The sequence below is a fragment of the Alligator mississippiensis genome, chromosome 1, assembly GCF_030867095.1.
Source record: "Alligator mississippiensis isolate rAllMis1 chromosome 1, rAllMis1, whole genome shotgun sequence".
Taxonomy (NCBI): Eukaryota; Metazoa; Chordata; order Crocodylia; family Alligatoridae; genus Alligator; species Alligator mississippiensis.
The window spans coordinates 177,574,430-177,591,611 of NC_081824.1; the positions used below are offsets into that span (position 1 = coordinate 177,574,430).

General features: G+C 45.8%; 1 protein-coding gene across 10 annotated transcripts in view; it reads left to right on the forward strand.

Moving 5' to 3' along the window:
- Window positions 1-1,101: 1,101 nt before the first annotated feature.
- LCLAT1 (lysocardiolipin acyltransferase 1) overlaps window positions 1,102-17,182 on the forward strand; it is a 228,211-nt gene continuing 212,130 nt past the window's right edge. For 4 of the 10 annotated variants that reach the window (XM_019483091.2, XM_059717244.1, XM_019483090.2 and 1 more), the window contains exons 1-2: window positions 1,194-1,381; window positions 2,963-3,077. The gene's annotated coding sequence lies outside the window, so the exon portion shown is untranslated. The other 6 variants (XM_059717250.1, XM_019483092.2, XM_059717249.1 and 3 more) reach the window with 5 other exon arrangements.

A 17,182-nucleotide genomic window follows, 5' to 3' on the forward strand; every position in this document is an offset into this window, starting at 1 on the left:
TCACCAGTTTGAAAAATGTATAACAGGGAATGGAAGAACATACAGCAAGGAAGGTAGTCACCACTGTGCCCCTCTCTGACAGAATCACTGGGTTAAAGCCTGTACAAGGACAAGAAATGGTGTCGCTGCTGTCCCTGCTCTCCCCGGCTGAAAGCCATTGGTTTAAAGAACAAGGAACAGAGTCATCTCTACCCCCTTGTCCCCGGCTGAGAATCCCCAGCTGAAAGAACAGATGACAAGGAGCAGAGCCGCAGAACAACGAACGGGGTCACAAGCCAGGAAAGTGCTCACATTCAGGGTTCTAAATATGAAGAGCCTGGCTGAATTGGGGTGCTCTTTAACAGAGGACACCATAAAAGAAGAGCTCCCAACAGACACTGCTGCAGGATCCTTTCCCACGTCCCTTGCACACTAAGGCCTCACCCACACGTTTACTTAAGAGGTTGCGAACCAGTAAACTGCTGCTGACGCCGTGACCCAGCCGTGCGCTGGCTCCGGCAGCCGACCATGGGGTGAGCCAAAGCCATGCCACAAAAAAGGAAAATCCAACAAAAAACTCAACCTCACTCTGTGGCTCTTTCTTATTGCACCATTAACTTAAGGACTGCTGGGGCAAGTGGCTCTTTCTTATGACTAGGGATCCTGGTTTTCTCTGATTTAAAAAACAAAAACAAAACCCCAAACAAACCCCAATTTTTAGGTTTGAAAAAGTAACCCAAAATCCACATTTTTCCATTATTAAAATGAAATGTCACTTATATCTCTAGATATCTATATCTCAACATAGCGACATCTTGCCTTCTAGATATCCCAACGTATTGACATCTAGATCTCGATATCTTTCTATCTAGATATTGATATCTATATATATATAGTGGGGTTTCATTTTAATCACGAAAAAATGTGGATTTGGGGATTACTTTTTAAAAGCTGAAAATTTAGAATTTTTTTTATCAGAGAAAACCAGGGTCGGCGACAACGAGCCCGCTCTGCTTCTGCTGTTCTTACAGAGCTCGCGAGCGTTCTTGCCTCTGTGACGCAACCGCTTCCTCGGGTGCAGGCCCCGCCCCCGCCCACCCCGGGGCGTGGCGTAGTTGGGCCAAAGCGAGGCGGGTTCTGTCGCTTTAAGAAGTGGGAGGGGAGTCGAACCGGGAGCGCGCCGGAAGTGACCCGGAAAGGTGGGTCAAGGGTCAGAGGTGACCGCCGCTGCGGAAGTGGGGGAGAGATGGCGGTGGCCTGGGTTCGGTTCTCCTCGGTTGGCGGCCGCGCCGCGGCCCCCACGGGCCCGGCTCCCTGGCGCGGCTGAGGGGCCGCCGTGGGCTGCCGAGAGGGGGGGGCCGGCTCCGTCTGTCTCCCCGCGCTGCTGCGGCGCCGCTCTCAGGTACCGGGGTGCAGGCTCCTGCCGGGCGCCGCGCCCACGTCACCCCCCGCGTTCCACTGGTCTCTCTCCGTTCCACGCGCCCCCCCCCATCCGGGGGAGGCGCGCGTGCGCACGTGCCCGCCTCTGGGCTCTTGAGGGATCAGCTTAGAGCTGCCTCTGGCTGAGCTCTGCCTGACACACGTACAGGCATAGACAGACGTTGATTAGTTATAATAATATATCGGTTACAAGTCTTGACATGTTTAATATAATTATTACATTAACACGTATTTATTAAGTTATTAATTACCTAAATTATTATAATAATAGTGTGTGTGTGCGTGTGCATGTAGACACACACACTCATAGTATACTAGCCAATTGCCCATCAGGAATGAAGCCAGGCTGCCACAGTGGGGGGGCCAGGCCAACGCTTTCCCCTGCCAAATGTCATGGCAGGGCAAGGGGGGCGAGACCAGCACTGGCCTTTGCCCCCACCCCCTTCTGTTGGCTCAGTTGCTGCCTCCTCCAGGGAGCAGGGCAGGGGGAGGGGGGAGGCCAGCTGGCCTATTATAGCAACTTATTATGCTATGATCATAATAACTTAAATCATTAGTTACTTGTATAATTATTACATTAATATTTATTTTAAACATCAATATTTATAACATATTAATAATAATAATTATCACTAATCAACATCTGTCTCTGCCTGTTCATGCAGAGCTCAGCCAGCGAGAGCCCCAGGCTGACCCCTCCCTTCCATCCCCTGTGTCCCCATGATCATGGCAGCGCTCCACTGCACCACCACCTCCTGTCCCAATGTTGTATTCGCACTATGATTGGTTGTCTTGGGCAGCTAATCGGAGCGTAAATAAAGCGTTATGGACTGGCAGATTAAGGCTTTTATAATGTTAGAATGCATGTAGACACACAGAAATCATAGAAAATATTCAGTTAATTGTATACTAGTTATAATATGTGTGTATATTAGGGGTGGGGAAAAATGCAGGCCAGATGCTGCCCTCCAGGCCATTCTACCTGGCCCTCTGGGCCCCTAAAACATTTGGAAAATCTTATATTTATCTCTCTCTGGTAGCCTGTCTCACGGGCCCTCGATGGCTTGCCAAAACTTAGTAAGCAGCCCTCTGTCCAAAATAATTGCCCACCCCTGGTGTATATGTATATAATCTCAGGAGAGCTTGCGTATCTGTGTGTGTGCACATATTTTTCTTCCTGTGAAATCACCTGAGCCTTGACTGGTCTCGGCCTTGGGCCACTTGGCTGAAGTCATGGCTGAAGCTTTCGTGCTGCTGTCCCAACCTGAAGAGGGGCTTTCCCCTTCTACATTTTGTTGTTGTGTTTCCCCTATCATTTCCACCACCCCCTCTCTCTCTCCTCCTCCTTCCCCCCTCCCCCCACACACACGCACTTTTAATTTGTTCGTGTTCCCTAGTGGGCCTGGGGCCAATGTGGCATGCGGGCTTGGGTAATCCTTTAATTTGCCCTCCAATGTGGCAGTGGGGCGGGGGGAAAGAAGAGAAGAGTGGCTGTCATGTGGGCTTGGGTGATCCTTTAATTTGCCCTCCTGTTTTTCTTCAGGCATGTTCATTGCTGTTGGGGAGGGCTGTGAGCGTGCCAGAAAGACCCGATGAGAACGTGGTGAAGGCGAGAGCTTGAGCTGAATCTGGAGATACAGTTTCTCTGTGCGAAGCATGTAGGTCTTCCCAAATTTCAGCTTCAGTCACCTTTTATTTAGGGTTGTAAGACTAAATCGAGGTTTGTGCATCCTGCCCCTTAGCATGCTTCCTTCTAGAAGAAGACTTGCAAGCACCTACAGATGAGTTCTAGTTTCCCTCCTGTACCTGGTTGTCTTTTGCCTGCTTGCGTAGCCTTTTACATACCAGTGTGGAAAAGAGGAAATTTATGATTGCGGTTACTTTCTACCGACTTTCCTATTGACAAAACTAAGCTTGTTATAAATAGTTGTTTTGTTTTTGTTTTTTGTTTTTTTTCAAAAGTGCAGGATCATGTCTTGAAACTTCCCTTATACACGAGCTGTTAAAGGGTATTGTTATATTTAGAAATGGAGCAGTCCAATGTTAGGAAGTGCGGAAATAAGTTACCTGTCTAACCTAAATCTAGCTCCTTCAAACATACATCATGATGCAGACTCTGCTTGTTGTTTATGTAGGCTATACTCTTATAAGCAATGTTCCTAATTAATTGCATGTAATGATCAATGCTTATTTAATGAGTTGCATTTTTTTTCCCCTTACTGTTCACTGTGTACCTCTAGGCCACATTTAAAAGCTATTAAAACCTTTGTTTTGAAGACAGAATTCTGAATTTCATCTTGGGCTTTTCTATGGTGCCCATTCTTATGGCATCTGTGGTGCTTTTCACCTCATGCAAATGCTCTGAAATTAAGTTCATAAATGTTCAAGAAGTGCCACAGACTATGCATATCGGTTCCCCATCTATTGATGCGGCGAGTTGGCTTGAAAGTATACGCTGGCAGAGACTCCTAGGCAGCTACTGCTTGGTTGGCTTAAGATCTGCCTCTACTGGGAAAAGGCTGCTGACCCCTGACTTAATGTGATGTTGACTTAGGACTAGTTTGGTTGGGTAACATTTGACTTAAATGAATGGGGACTCTCAGTGATAGAAAGTTAGTGACCTTAAAGATGTTCTCTTTTATCTTGTTTTATGTACATCATAAGTAAATGAAAATAATACTTAAGGTTCATTTGAGGAAATCTTAACATTGTTCTCTTTTTCCTGTAATAAAGTTGAATGTTGATTAGATCATATTCATTTAATTAGTTTGTGATATTGGTCCTTTTACAAGCTCTGCCATGAGGCAATTTGCACTTGTCAATTCAAAGCTAATTATGTTGCCAGACTGCTCTCACACAAATGTGCTTTCATGTGTTTACTGTTTCTTTGCACTGCCTTTTGATCTACTCAGTTGTTTCTTCTTTACAAGGCTTCTCTGAAACACTGCTCCTGTCTTTCTTTTGCTTTCCAGATAGCTACTTGAACACACTCTTCCTAGTTTTCAAACATGCTACATGTGATGGTATCAGTCAAGATCACTGATTAGGGGTCCGGGGAGAAGTGGGTAGGCAAAATAAACTTCTTTCCCTGCCAAATGTCTCATTGTAATCTTTTTTTCAGATGGTAGTACTAATGACATTATCCTTCCCTCTTGGTCCTAGTGCTTTACCAATTACTATTGTCTCCCCTATCTCTGTACCACAACTTCTTTTCTTTTCCTTTCTTTCTTTCACTGTATGAGCTGGTTTGTGCTCTGACTTGGGAGCCAACCTTATTGGCAGCAGTCTCACAAATCAGTCCCGCACTTTCCCCAAGAACCCCTCTGATCCCTTTCTTTCCTTACCTGATCTGCTCAGCTTTCTGCTTCGTGCTGCTTGCTTGATATGGTCCTCTGCTTTCTGCCCTACCTACCGTTGTGCTCTGTCTCCCTCTCTGAATCTGCTACACACCATGCAGTCTGCCCATGCCACTTCTGGCATCCATGCTGCATGTTGGCCACCTTTGCTTAAATTTTGATGTGGCCTACCACCTTGACCTCTTAACTAGTCTTCTGATGAAGTTGTTCAAATTGCAGTTGCATAGGTTTATTATCTGTGTTGCTGTCTTCCTGTTGCATCAATCTTTGGTGGCTTTCTTCCACACTGGTTCTCTTGATGCTGTAAGTTTGTACCTTTCCATTTCTTTTCTGTACTAGACAGATGCAAGTATAGTTAGGTGGAACAGAATCAGTCCACTAGGTAGATCTACCTCTTGCTCAAGGATCCCTGTCAGAAAGACCATTGGGATGGGGGGGTGGCTGTTCTCCCGCTCCCCCCCTTTTTGCTGAGGGTCACTGCCTTTTGAGAGTCTGGATCTGACTGAGAAGGGAGTGTGTGTGACTGCTGCTCTTTGTCTACCCAGCCTTCAGTGGAAGTTTCATTTGTCCCTTTCCTCTTGTCTGGTACCAGATCTCCTCAGGAAGCATGCTTTTAACTCTCAACTGCTTATCTTAAAAATGTACTTCTAATAAAGATGCTGTGAAATACAATGTCAAGTTAAACTTGTTGGCATGAAACGAATATGAAAGAAAATTCTTGTTTTAGCATTCTCCCAGTGTAGAAATGGTTACAGAGTGAACTTAATAAAAAACTTTTTATATGCATAATCTCTTCTCCCTCCTGTATTCGCATAATAGGATCACAGGAAAGTATGGCTGGAAGGGTCCTCACAAAGTGGTCTAGTCTACTGGTTCTCAACCTTTTTTGTACCACAACTCATTTGTAAACATTGCTTAGCCCTGACCCAGTGCCCCTCACTCCTGACCTGCTTCCCCCTGCCCTCAGGCCTCAGCTCCTCTGTGTGGGATTGGGCAGAAGGGGTTGTATGTGGGGCAAGAGGGGTCCCAAGCAGTCCCTTACAGACTGAAACTCTAACAGCTTGTAAACAAAAAGCCAGTTTCCCACATTTTTTCTCCTTTTAAAGGAGAATCCATTTTTAGGTTTGGGTTGTTGTTTTTTTTTTTTTTGTTTGTTTGTTTTTTTTCTTTGTTCTTGACTCTTTCCTGCAACCTATGGGTTGAGAAACACTGATCCTTAGGTAGGATCATCCCTGACCAAACCATTCTAGCCAAGTGTCTGTCCAACCTGCTCTTGAAAATTTCCAGGGATGGAGATTTCACAACTTCCTTAGGTAGCCTCTTCCAGTGCTTGACCACCTTCACAGACAGAGAGTTGTTCCTAAACTTCCTCTGTTTCAGCTGAAGGCTGTTGTTCCTAGTCCTGACCTGTCCCCTTCAGCCTCTAAGAGCAAGCCCATTTCTATTTTTTCTCTCTCTCTCTCTCTCTCTCTCTCTAATTGTCCACATCATGTGTTATTAAATTCCTGCTTAAACTTCTCTACTCCAGACTAAACCCTAGGTTCTTCAGCCTTTATTTGTTAAGTCATGGTTGCCAGGCCCCTAATCACTTGTTGCCCTGCACTGGACTCCTTCCAAACTGTCCACATACTTCTTGAAGTGCAGGGCCCAAGACTGGATACAGTATTCTGTGTGAGCCCTTGCCAGTGCCAAAAGGGGAAAGAATTGCTTCTCTTGGTGTGTTGTTTAAGTGACATTTTTGTTAATACAATTTGGTATGCTATTGGCTTTTTTTTGCAACAAGAGAACACTGTTCAGTCATATGAAGGTTATGGTTTACTGTAATCCCTAGTCCTTCTCTGCACTACTGTAACCTAGCTAGTTACTCACCAGTTTGTATTTAGGCACCCAATTATTTTGGCCATAGTGCAGGACTTTGCACTTGTTCAATCTCATCTGATTGACTGCCAATCACTCTTCCCCTGCCCAGTCTATCCAGCTCAGTTTGATTCATAGCCCTATTCTCCATCATGTCTTCACCCAACTTTGGTGTCATCCATCAATTTTGAAAAGTGCATACTGAGTCCCATCCAAATCTTTACTGAAGTTTATTAAAACACAGGACAGACCCCTTTGGAGCTGTGCTTGATACCTTTTCCCAACATGACCTTGAGCCATTGATGAATACTTACTGAGCGTGCTGATCCAACCTATTATGCATCCACATAACAGTACTTTCACCTAGTTTAGGAGTGCTCACCCATTTGGCCCTATGTGCCAGATAAGTGGGGCCTGTCCCTAGGCTGGATCCAGCCCTGTGTGCCAAGATTATGTCCTGGGGCCTTGGCATTATCCCTGCATTCTAGGATTGGACCCTGATGGCTTGCAACCACTTCCCTTCAGGGATTGGAATCTGGTACCACTTTCCTGCTTTCTCACCATGGGATTGGTTTCCAGGGGCCTGGCATTACCCCCTCTGGTGCCAGTGCTTGGGGATTTAGTCCCAGGGGCCTAGTGCTGCCCCTTCCAGTTAGGACTAGTTCCTGGAGGCCTGGTACCACCCCCCTTTCACAGGAATTGCTCCCCAGGGACCTGGCCCACTACCCTTCTGGCCCCAGTGCATTGGGAGTGGGGCCTGGGAAACCTGCGCTTCCCCCGTTCCAGCCTCTTACACCAAGATTGGGTCCTAGGGCTAGCACCGCTCTTCCCAGCCTTCAGCTTGCCAGGGTTGGACCCTGGGCCCTATGCTTTCCCTTGCCCAACCCCATGCACTGGGATCAGCTAATCAATCCTGTGTCGGAGGGGCCCAGGGCCCGCCTTCAGGTCTGGAAGTGGTGATTGGGAGTGGGGTAGCCAAATTTACAGACTTTTTGGCAACCCTGTGTACTAGATGATCTGGGGTCATGGCTTGAATCTGAGCCCACTGGCTGGGGGGTTGAGTGCTCCTGGTCTAGTCTGTTTCATAGTTGGTAGGGTCAGAAGGGCCCTAAGCAGATCATCTAGTCTGACCCCCTGCAATGGGCAGGAAAGGATGCCGGGGTCAAATGACCCCAGCTAGGTGGTTGTCTAGTCTCCTTTTGAAGACCCCCAGGGTAGGGGCAAGCACCACTTCCTTTGGAAGTTGGTTCCAGCTCCTAGCCGCCCTGACAGTGAAGTAGTGCCTCCTGATATCTAGCCTGAATCTACTCTGAGTCAACTTCTGGCCGTTGTTCCTTGTTACCCCCAGTAGTGCTTGGGGGAACGGGGACTCTCCCATTGCCTGTTGGTCCCCCTTGGCAAGTTTTTAAGCGGCCACTAGATCCCCTCTCAGCCTTCTTTTGTGGAGGCTGAACAGGTTCAGGTCCTGTAGCCTCTCTTTGTAGGGCCTGCCCTGCTGCCCCCTGATCATGTGAGTGGCCCTCCTCTGGACCCTCTCAATGCTGTCCGCATCCCTCCTGAAGTGCAGCGCCCTGAACTGGATGCGGTACTCCAAGTGTGGCCTGATCAGTGTCGCATAGAGGGGAAGGATCACCTTGGAACTGCTTGTGATGCATCTGTGGATGCATGACAAGGTACGGTTAGCCTTCCTGACCATGTCCCCACGTTGGCAGCTCATGTTAATCTTGGAATCAACAGTGATTCCAAGATCCTTCTCTGCCTCTGTGCTTTCCTTAGTTTGTTAATGAGAACCTTGTGAGATATCCAGGGGTCAGAAATACCTGTGCAAAAAGAAAAGCGGAGTGATGTGCACAGGGGCAGCACACACTGCTTAAAACCAGAGCCTGGCTGGCTGGAATCACACTCCGGCCGCTGGCCAGGCTCCGAGCGGCAAGATCACCGCTGTTGCAGCCCCAGGAGGCCCCCGATCCCCAGGTAAGGCTGCTGGGGCCAGCCCAGTATCCCACCAGCCTCCCCTATCCCACCCAGGATAACCTGCTGTGCACCAGAGCACTTGGCACAAGTGTTTCCCGGGGACCGCTAGTGGCAGTGCAAGGTGTCCCGCAGCTAGTTGTCCTCAGGGAATGAAACCTTCACACTCATGTGGATGTGGCTCTGGTGATCAAATCCAGGAAGCAAATTTGTCAACACAAAAGCCTGTCTTAGGTTTTAGGACAATCAGTGCTATATAGAGAGATTTATAGAGGTTTCTGTTCTAAGCTTTATAGAGTTCTGGTGTAAAACAAGGTAAAAGTCTGGACTGGGAGTCTGGTGGAAAGCAAGTGAAATATGCAGCAAGCAATTAAGCACAGTTGTTGCTGTCTGATATCCTCTCATCTGTGATCAACAGCCTGGGTATTGTAGTTTATCACAGCAGAGAAGCAGTGGGATGTCAACAGGAGTGTAGAGGATGCTTACTAATTTTTTTTCCTATGGATAGTAAAGGCTCTTAACCTTTATACACTTCTTGCTTTGGGAAGTAGTTTAAAACATCTTTTAAATAAATCGAGCTCTCATTCTCTCAATCCAGATTAGATGTACTATATCTTCTTCCTCGGGCACTGATTCTATAATTTACCTTGCTTGGGCAATATCCCTGGCAGCTGTTACTGAGTTCAGCACATGTGAGAGTTTTGTCTGTTTTGCTATTGAAGCATCTCTTTCCAGTGTTTTAGAAGAATCAACTATTTCTGTTCTTTAGCTTCAACTTTTACAAAATGTTGAAGCAAGGTAGCTAAACCTGTCAATAAACTATTGGTGTTGGAGGGGGATTCATAATAGCCCAGTTGCCACCTTAACCATACAGCTGTGGTGTTTAGTTAGTAACATGCAGCATTTTATCTTGTAAAATGATCTGGGCAGGGTTTTAACAAAGTTGTATGCAAGTGCTGGTAAGGAAGTTTGAGTAGAAACTGTGCATGGAGAACTTAAGCCTTAATTAAATCAAATTCACTCACTCCTAGCCCCAAAGATGATGAATACAATTTCTTGTAAAGTGACCTGATAAAATATCTTTCTGTGTCTGAAGTCACGCATGCAGCTTCAGTTATTTTTCTTTTGCTCCTAGTTTTATGTAACCGAGTGAAATTGAGCCACACTGCATAAACATAGCGTTGCATTAGTGGATACAGGAAATAAAAAAGACAGAATTTCTCTCCTTATTCCTGCCAAATAAAACTACTTGCAAGAAAATCCATACTTGCCTATTGCCTTTTTTTTTTTTTTGTGGACTATGTTAAGGGAGCCAGCCTAAGCAGAGATGAGCAGAATCTGTTCTGGGATATTAAACAGTACCTGGGTTGCTTTCTACTTGCAGCTTGTAAAATGAGAATAATGCTTGGAACCGCTCCAGTGTTTCAGTATTTTCCTTATTTTCCCCAAAGTGAGTTTTAGACAACAGTAATATTTCCTCTGATCCACCCCCTTTCTCCCCTCTCTTGGGGCCCCAGTTTTTGTACATCGCTTGTGAATGTATTGCATGAAGAGTGGTAAGCGAAAAGAGGAAAAGCAGGCAGAGAGAGAACGGGTTTATTTTTTTTTCCTTCTCAGTGAACTGACTCGGTTTGTCTATGGTTCAAATAAAACTAACAAAATTCTGAAGTACTGTCCAACACTCCTGTGAATACATTTTTTTTTCATGCAAACAAGAAGTGAAATTGACTGTAAATGTGCAGCTTTATGTTTTACTTTCCTTGAATTATAAAGCTAAGCCAACAGTATATAAACAGTGAGAGGTGAATATAGCCAAGATTTTTAAACCTCAGTAGAAGTGCCTTGACTTCCAGAAATACTGAGTCCTTGCAGCTCTCATTGATCTTTTCAGGCTGCTTCTGCTACCTAGAAATCCAGCTATAGACTTAAGAGTGTAACTCCAGGACGTATAAAATATAAACCAATATTTTATATTTTTGCTTGTAGTGGGGTCTCTTCAAGCTATTTTTTTCTGATATTGTGTCTCTGTACCCAGTCATTCTTATCATGCACCAAATTTAAGCAGTCTCCCAAACTTTAAATAGATCTTTTCGACAGGCTCACTTGCAACAATCCATCTTCTTTTGTACAGTGATCAGGTCTCCTCAGAACCTTTTCTTCTGAGGTAAAGACTAATCTGTAAGACTTTTCTCCATTTCTCAAACTGATCTAATGCCTTCCTTTGTATCTTTCCCAGTAATTTAATGTTTTACAATCTAATGCTCACAAAATTTGTGTGGAGTTTCACACAAGATCCTTGTAGATGGAAATAATTAACTCTAGTGATCAAGAGAGGTCGTGGTGTTGGTCTGAAGTCAGACAGAGCATAGGGAAGGATTAATCTCTAAGGTACCCAGCCTTCTCTTGCTTAAGTTGCTTTATCTTAAAAGTGAAGTGCCCTGTTTGAGACCCAGAATGGTTTTCTGTAGCTCAGTATATAATGTAGTAATGGGACTGAAATACTGTATTGGTCTTCAGCAAAACAAGATGAGACACCCTGATTATTAACTCTGTAGTAAAAGCAGAGTGCTGTCATTATTTATTTATTTATTTATTTATTTAATATATTAATGTTGATGCTTTGCACATAATTTTCTTTTAATGGGCTATATGAGCATACCAAACCAAATGAAGTCAGTCGTAGGAGTAGCAGATGCTCAGGAGCTGAAAATTGGGTCTATGTTGCCTTTATCTTTTTCACTCTACCAAATTTAATGTATACCTTCTATAGGTGTTTTTGTGAGTTCAGAAGTATTTACTCTTTGTTGCTTGGGTGGATCAGCAGCATGAGTGACTAGCTCAAAATTAGCTGCTTGTAATATTAGAAATGGAAACCCATGAGTTCTAATAAGTGTCTTGCTCTACTGGAAAACCTTTCAGATAAAACACTCTGTTTTATATTGTACAGGAGCAGCTGTACTCTAGAATTAAGATGGTCTGAGTTTCAGCCTAAAATTGGTATGCCAGCGCAGGTATCGGGGTGGGATACTGCTTTGATTATATTTGCTAAAGGGATTCCTGTGATACCGCTTCTCTTGGAATTACCTATTTAACATTTTTACAATTCTCCTTTTGAGCGTGAGATAGAGAACAAAAGCATGGAGAAAAATTCATGCAACTTGTTTCAGTAAGAGACTTGCAATGCGATCTGGTATCTTTCACTAAGTATGTGTTCCAGTACTACTTAATAAGATAAGAGGTGAGAGTTCATTTTGCCTTGTGAAGCAAACAGCTGGACTGCTGGGACTCATGCAAGGTCATGCATGGCTCACAGCCACTGCATGCACCCTGCTGACTTAGCCTGTGAATGTTACCAAGACACGCGTGGGCTCAGGATCAGTCCACGTGCTTCTGCAGTTCTGTCAGGGTTGCAGAAACCAGTCCTCGTTGCTGTCCACTTTCCCATGTCTTTTATCAGTAGGTTTAAAACAGGAGTTGAATGCTTCTGAGGTGCCAGTGCCTAGCTACTGGTGGAAAAGTTGGTGCTATAGTCTGCAGACATCTGGAGTTGAAAGTCTGGGTGCTTTGCTCTCTATAGATCTGCAGAAGGCAGGGCAGGTGACACCTTGGGGACTAACTAGTTCTGTAGCTATTATTTTTCCTTCTCCTCTGCAGAAGAAGCTGGGAATATTCAAAAGTCAGGCAGAACTGTAAGGTGTGCAGTGTGCCCAGCAGCATAACTGCAGCAGAAGTTATGGAAGCAACTGGCTTAGTTCAGGAGTTCTCAGACTTTTTATGTCGCAGCCTGGCAAGCCATGGCCAGCAGTCACAGCTGGCAGACAGGTAAGGATACTCCCATCCACTGGGCCGTGGCCCAGGAATTGAGAATCTCTGGCTTAGTTCTTTCTCTCTCTATCTCTTCCAAATCCAGCAATGGCAGTCTATAGTTTAAAAATGTAGCAGAGCAGTTCTTGGTGCTCAGAAAACATTTTGAGGCAATATTTACCCTTTCTGGTCCTGTTGGCTTGGATTACATATGTATAAAATAGTGGTTTTGTGTTATGAACTGAAAAATTAAAATTTTGCTCAGTAGAAAAGTACTCTGCTTATTTGTTTTAATGGTGCTGATATTGTGCAAATTTTGGCTGCAGTAGCTCCTGTTTTGGATGGATTCATAAGTAATTTTTAATAACTTTTGGCTTTGATCTTGGAAAATGTTTTGCTATTTAGACCCAAACTTGTTTTTAGTTTAGCAAGTTGAATTTGTAAATGCTATTGTTATATGCAACAACATCGGTCAGTATGTACTGCCTCTGATTAATATTTTTTTTTAACAAAGACTTTTTTTTGATAGCTGGTCTGCTTATCCAAAAGCTACAGAACTCTGTTTTCAGACGGGTTGGTTGTAGAATATCTGAAAGGATGCAGAAGGTAAACATAAGTCTGATTAGCAAGGATCCTGGTTGTCTCTGATTTAAAACTAGCAAATTCTCTGATTTAAAAACGACCAAATCCACGTTTTTCCATGATTAAAATGAAGCACCAATATATATATATATAATATAGGTATCAGTTGAACACAATATTTTATTGATTTATATTTACAATTTTAAAGCAATTTGGAAGCCAGCCAGTGCCTCAATCATTATAATAAAATAAATTCTAAATACTTATAAATTTTTGTGTTTGATTTTGGGGTTTTTTATCATGGAAAATCAGAGCTCCCCTGCCCCTTTGCTCACCAGAACATGCGTCCAGCTGCGGTCGGTCATCTCCCTCCTCACTGCTTTGTGGTGCTGAGCAGCCCTGATATGCTGGTGCCCTGCCATAACCCCCCAGTCCTGCTGGTGCCCCTCAGTCTGCACCTCCCCAGCCCTGCTAGAGGGGGCTCCCAGCAGCCAGGGCTACAGGGCCAGGGACCCAGGTTCGTAGCCCCCTACCCCCCTCAGCAGTGCTAGAGCCCCAGCTGCTGCCTGTAGGAAGCAGCAGCTGCTGTGGTGGAACAGAGTGTGGAGCCCAACTTCCCCTCCCTTGTGAGTGGCACAGCTGGAGCAGAGCCTGTGTGGGGGGCACATGTAGGCTGTTTGCTATGGGCTTGGGGCTCCCTGCCCTGCTGTCCTTCTCCCAGGGCCTCTGCAGCCCAGCAGGCAGGACTCAGCACAGCAGGGCCAGGCAGGGAGGCTTGGTGCCACCGCTGGGAGCCCTACACTGCTGGGTGGGCAAGGGACACCTCACCATGGTATGCAGGGCTTGCAGCAGCGGCACTGAGCTTCCTTACCCCACACTGTCCTGTCATGCTGGGTCCCTTCCACTGGGCTGCAGAGGCCCTAGAGGGAGGGCAGCAGGGCAGGAAGCCCAAGCCCGCAGCCTGCCTCTGTCTTGCCCTCAAGTCTGGGGGACAGGTGTCCCCTATGCCCCCTTGCGAGTGTGCACAGCGGCAGGGAGCTGCCCCCAACATGCCCCATGGATGAGCTGCCTGGGCCCTGTGACTGGACGTTCTGGCTCCAGGCCCCAAGTGCCATGTACTGCCCCAATTGGGCTGCGCTTCCAGCCCAACTCCTTCCCTCACCCTCACTATGGTGGCCTCAATATACAACCCCTGCCCCCCCACTCCCACCCCAGCTGACAGACTTACCTGTGGTGGGCTGCTCTCCAGGCTGCCTGGTGGCCATGTACATACAAACATGCACGTGGTGGCCCCTGCCTGACCGCCCTTCTCCTGCTCTCTTGAGCCCTTTGCAGGCTGGAACTCTGCCAGTCTGCAAGGGGAAAACTACTGTTTCCCACATTTTTCTCCTTTAAAATGAGAGAGTCCAGGGTTTACTGTAGTTTTTTGTGGCAAGTGGAAAACCCAGATCCCTGCTGATTAGTAAGTGTGGCTTTTTGTCTGTTAATAAGTAGCTTCCCACAGATTCATTTTTAACTCATTTGTCATATGCTTCAGAACTTTTAGCCTGTCAACTTGTTAACAAGAGTGAGGTATAACATTTGTGGCTGACAATTACTTTTATTTATTTAGCTCCATATATAAGAAATACAAGACCCGAGTATGACCTTTTAAGAAACTTGTCTGTATTTATGAAAATGTGTAAAATACTTGCCCCATTTCATGCCGTCAGCATCAAATATAGTAAAAAGGAATGTCAGATTTTAAACTAATTCTACTCTGTTAATCATGATCTAGGTTACAAGGAACCCCAACCCTGTTAACGGCAATTAGAGGGAGAGCAGGACTTTTGTAGCCCGTGGGGGCTGGCTGTTGCAACATCTAATCCCAACAAGAACTCTAGCCTTGAGGCTGGAGCCTGCTAAGGACCTTGGAAAGGCTGCAGGGTAAGAATAGCTCAACAGCTCATTAGGCTGAGTAGGAACTGCTGGGAACATCTCTAGGGGCAGCAGTGGGTTGATCAGTAGGTTATCCAGATGGGGCAGGGCTTGTGTGTAAGAACCATAGAAATTAAGGGCTGGAAGGGACCTCAAAAGATTGAATCCAACCCCCCTGGTCTGGGCAGGAATACTGCTGAGCAAATGATTCTAGAAAGGTGTCTATTCAGTCTCCTCTTGAAGACTTCCAAGATTGGGGATTGCACCACCTTCTTGGAAAGACTATTCCATATTATGGTCACCCTTACTGTAAAGAAGGTTCTTCCTTTCAACAACGTGAAACCACCCTCTAACAGTTTATGGCCTCTGCTCCTTGGCCTCCCCTGGCGCATCCTAGTGAACAGTTTTTCTCCCAGCTCCTGATATTCACTGCTTGAATCCTTATAGATGGCCACCAAGTCCCCCCTCAGTCATCTCTTCCCCAATATCTTCTACACTCAGGCCTTCAGACTGCAGGGGAAGGAGCTGGGAGGCTGAGCTGGCTGCCAAGAAAAGAGGAGGTAGGTACACTGGGGCTGGGGGATCTGAGGCTATTCCTTATGAAGGTGGCCCTGAGGGGGGTTGAGTTTGATTTAGAATCAGATGGTTAATCAGATTCTAGGATCAGATGGTTAATCCTTTTTGTGTTGGTTTTCTTTCCTTTATTTAAGTTTGTGACCTGAGGACCAGGTTGTAGCTGTAGGGGATGTCTAGAGGCCATGGAACAGGATGCCAGGGGTACTGCATGCTTGCAAGAGCAGCTTTGGTCAGAGACATGTGGGGCTGGGGCCCAAGAACCCAGAGTCTTCAGCAGGGGACCTATACTGAGGGAACTCAGCCAGATAGAGGCAGAGGTCAAGAAGGCTGAAGCCCAGACCAGGGTTTGGGCCTGCAGGTCCAGAGTCTGTTTTACACTAAGAGATCCCCTACAAGAGGCTAAATAAGTCATCTGCAAAGCATGGATGTTACTGGAGGTTATGACTCTAGCCCCTAAGGCGACTAAGACCCTCACGGTGTGGGCAGAGAAGAAAAAGGCACCAAGGATTAGGCCACCCCTACCTCTATGGGCAACCTCCTGTTTTTATACTTGCAACATCAAGTCGTGGCAGGATAGAGATTAGAGACAGGAAATATGGGCAGGCCAGTCTGGCCACTAGGGGCTCCTGACTCCAGGTAAGGCAGAATACCCAAGCCTGTCACAATATACCAATAAGCAACTTAATTGCAGCATTTTCAGATTTATGCATCATTAAACTGTGGTGGAACCTGATACAGTGAAAGCTCTGATATCCAGCATCCCCCCTGGAATGGGGGATGCCAGATAACAAAATATGCCGGTTAATTGAGCAGCCCCGGCTGCCGCTTCTCCCACCATGTCTGGGGCATCCCTCTGCTCCTCCCGTGGCATTGCCGCCCGTCCTGTGAGCCCCGCGGGACAGGGAGGCAGGCCCTGTGCTGCCTGTTATGCCCCCGGGCCATGGGGGCTCGGCAGCGCAGGCTGCTTTGCCCCGGGCTGTGGGGGCTTGGAGAAACTGGAACTGCCGCGGTGGGCACTTCCGGTTTTACTTTATCTTACAAGTCAGCATGCCAGTTAGTGGAACTTGCTGGCTTGTAAGATGCCGGATAGCGCAGCTTTTACTGTATAAGACCTTTGACTTGGTCATTTCCAGTATCATTTACTGCAGCTGCTCAACAACACTGTCAATACTGAGCACAAGTTCAGTAGTCCTAATGTAATTAAACTTCTCATCTTGAATTCAGTGAATTATTGGGGTTGCTACCAGCTCTTCCTCCGTATGTTACCTACTATATCCTAGTACAAAAGCAACTTTTTTGAGAAGCTTACACATCTGATGTTTGTAGCAAGCCTATGAAATGAAGCAGAGAGAATGGCTTTTCTCTAGAGGAGTGCTTTCTTTGCCCCATGAAATTCCATTTAGATTTTGGTGAGTTGAACTGTTAATCTCTATTTCCTTTCTGTCAGTTATGTTCCTCAAGAAAACTTTGGCAGCATGCCACAATGAAAATTGAATGCAAACATTCTTAAGAGTTAGGCCTATGTTGCTTTGAAGACAGCCATCTGCTTGACAGTTGATGAATTTTTGGCATTTATTTGTCCCTAAAGTTGAAAAAAAAAGTCCTATGCTTGTGTGATGGTGTATGTATTTAAATAAAATACAAATAAGATTTTAATTCTACTTTTTGTATAGCCTTTTATATTGTATGAATCTTGGGTG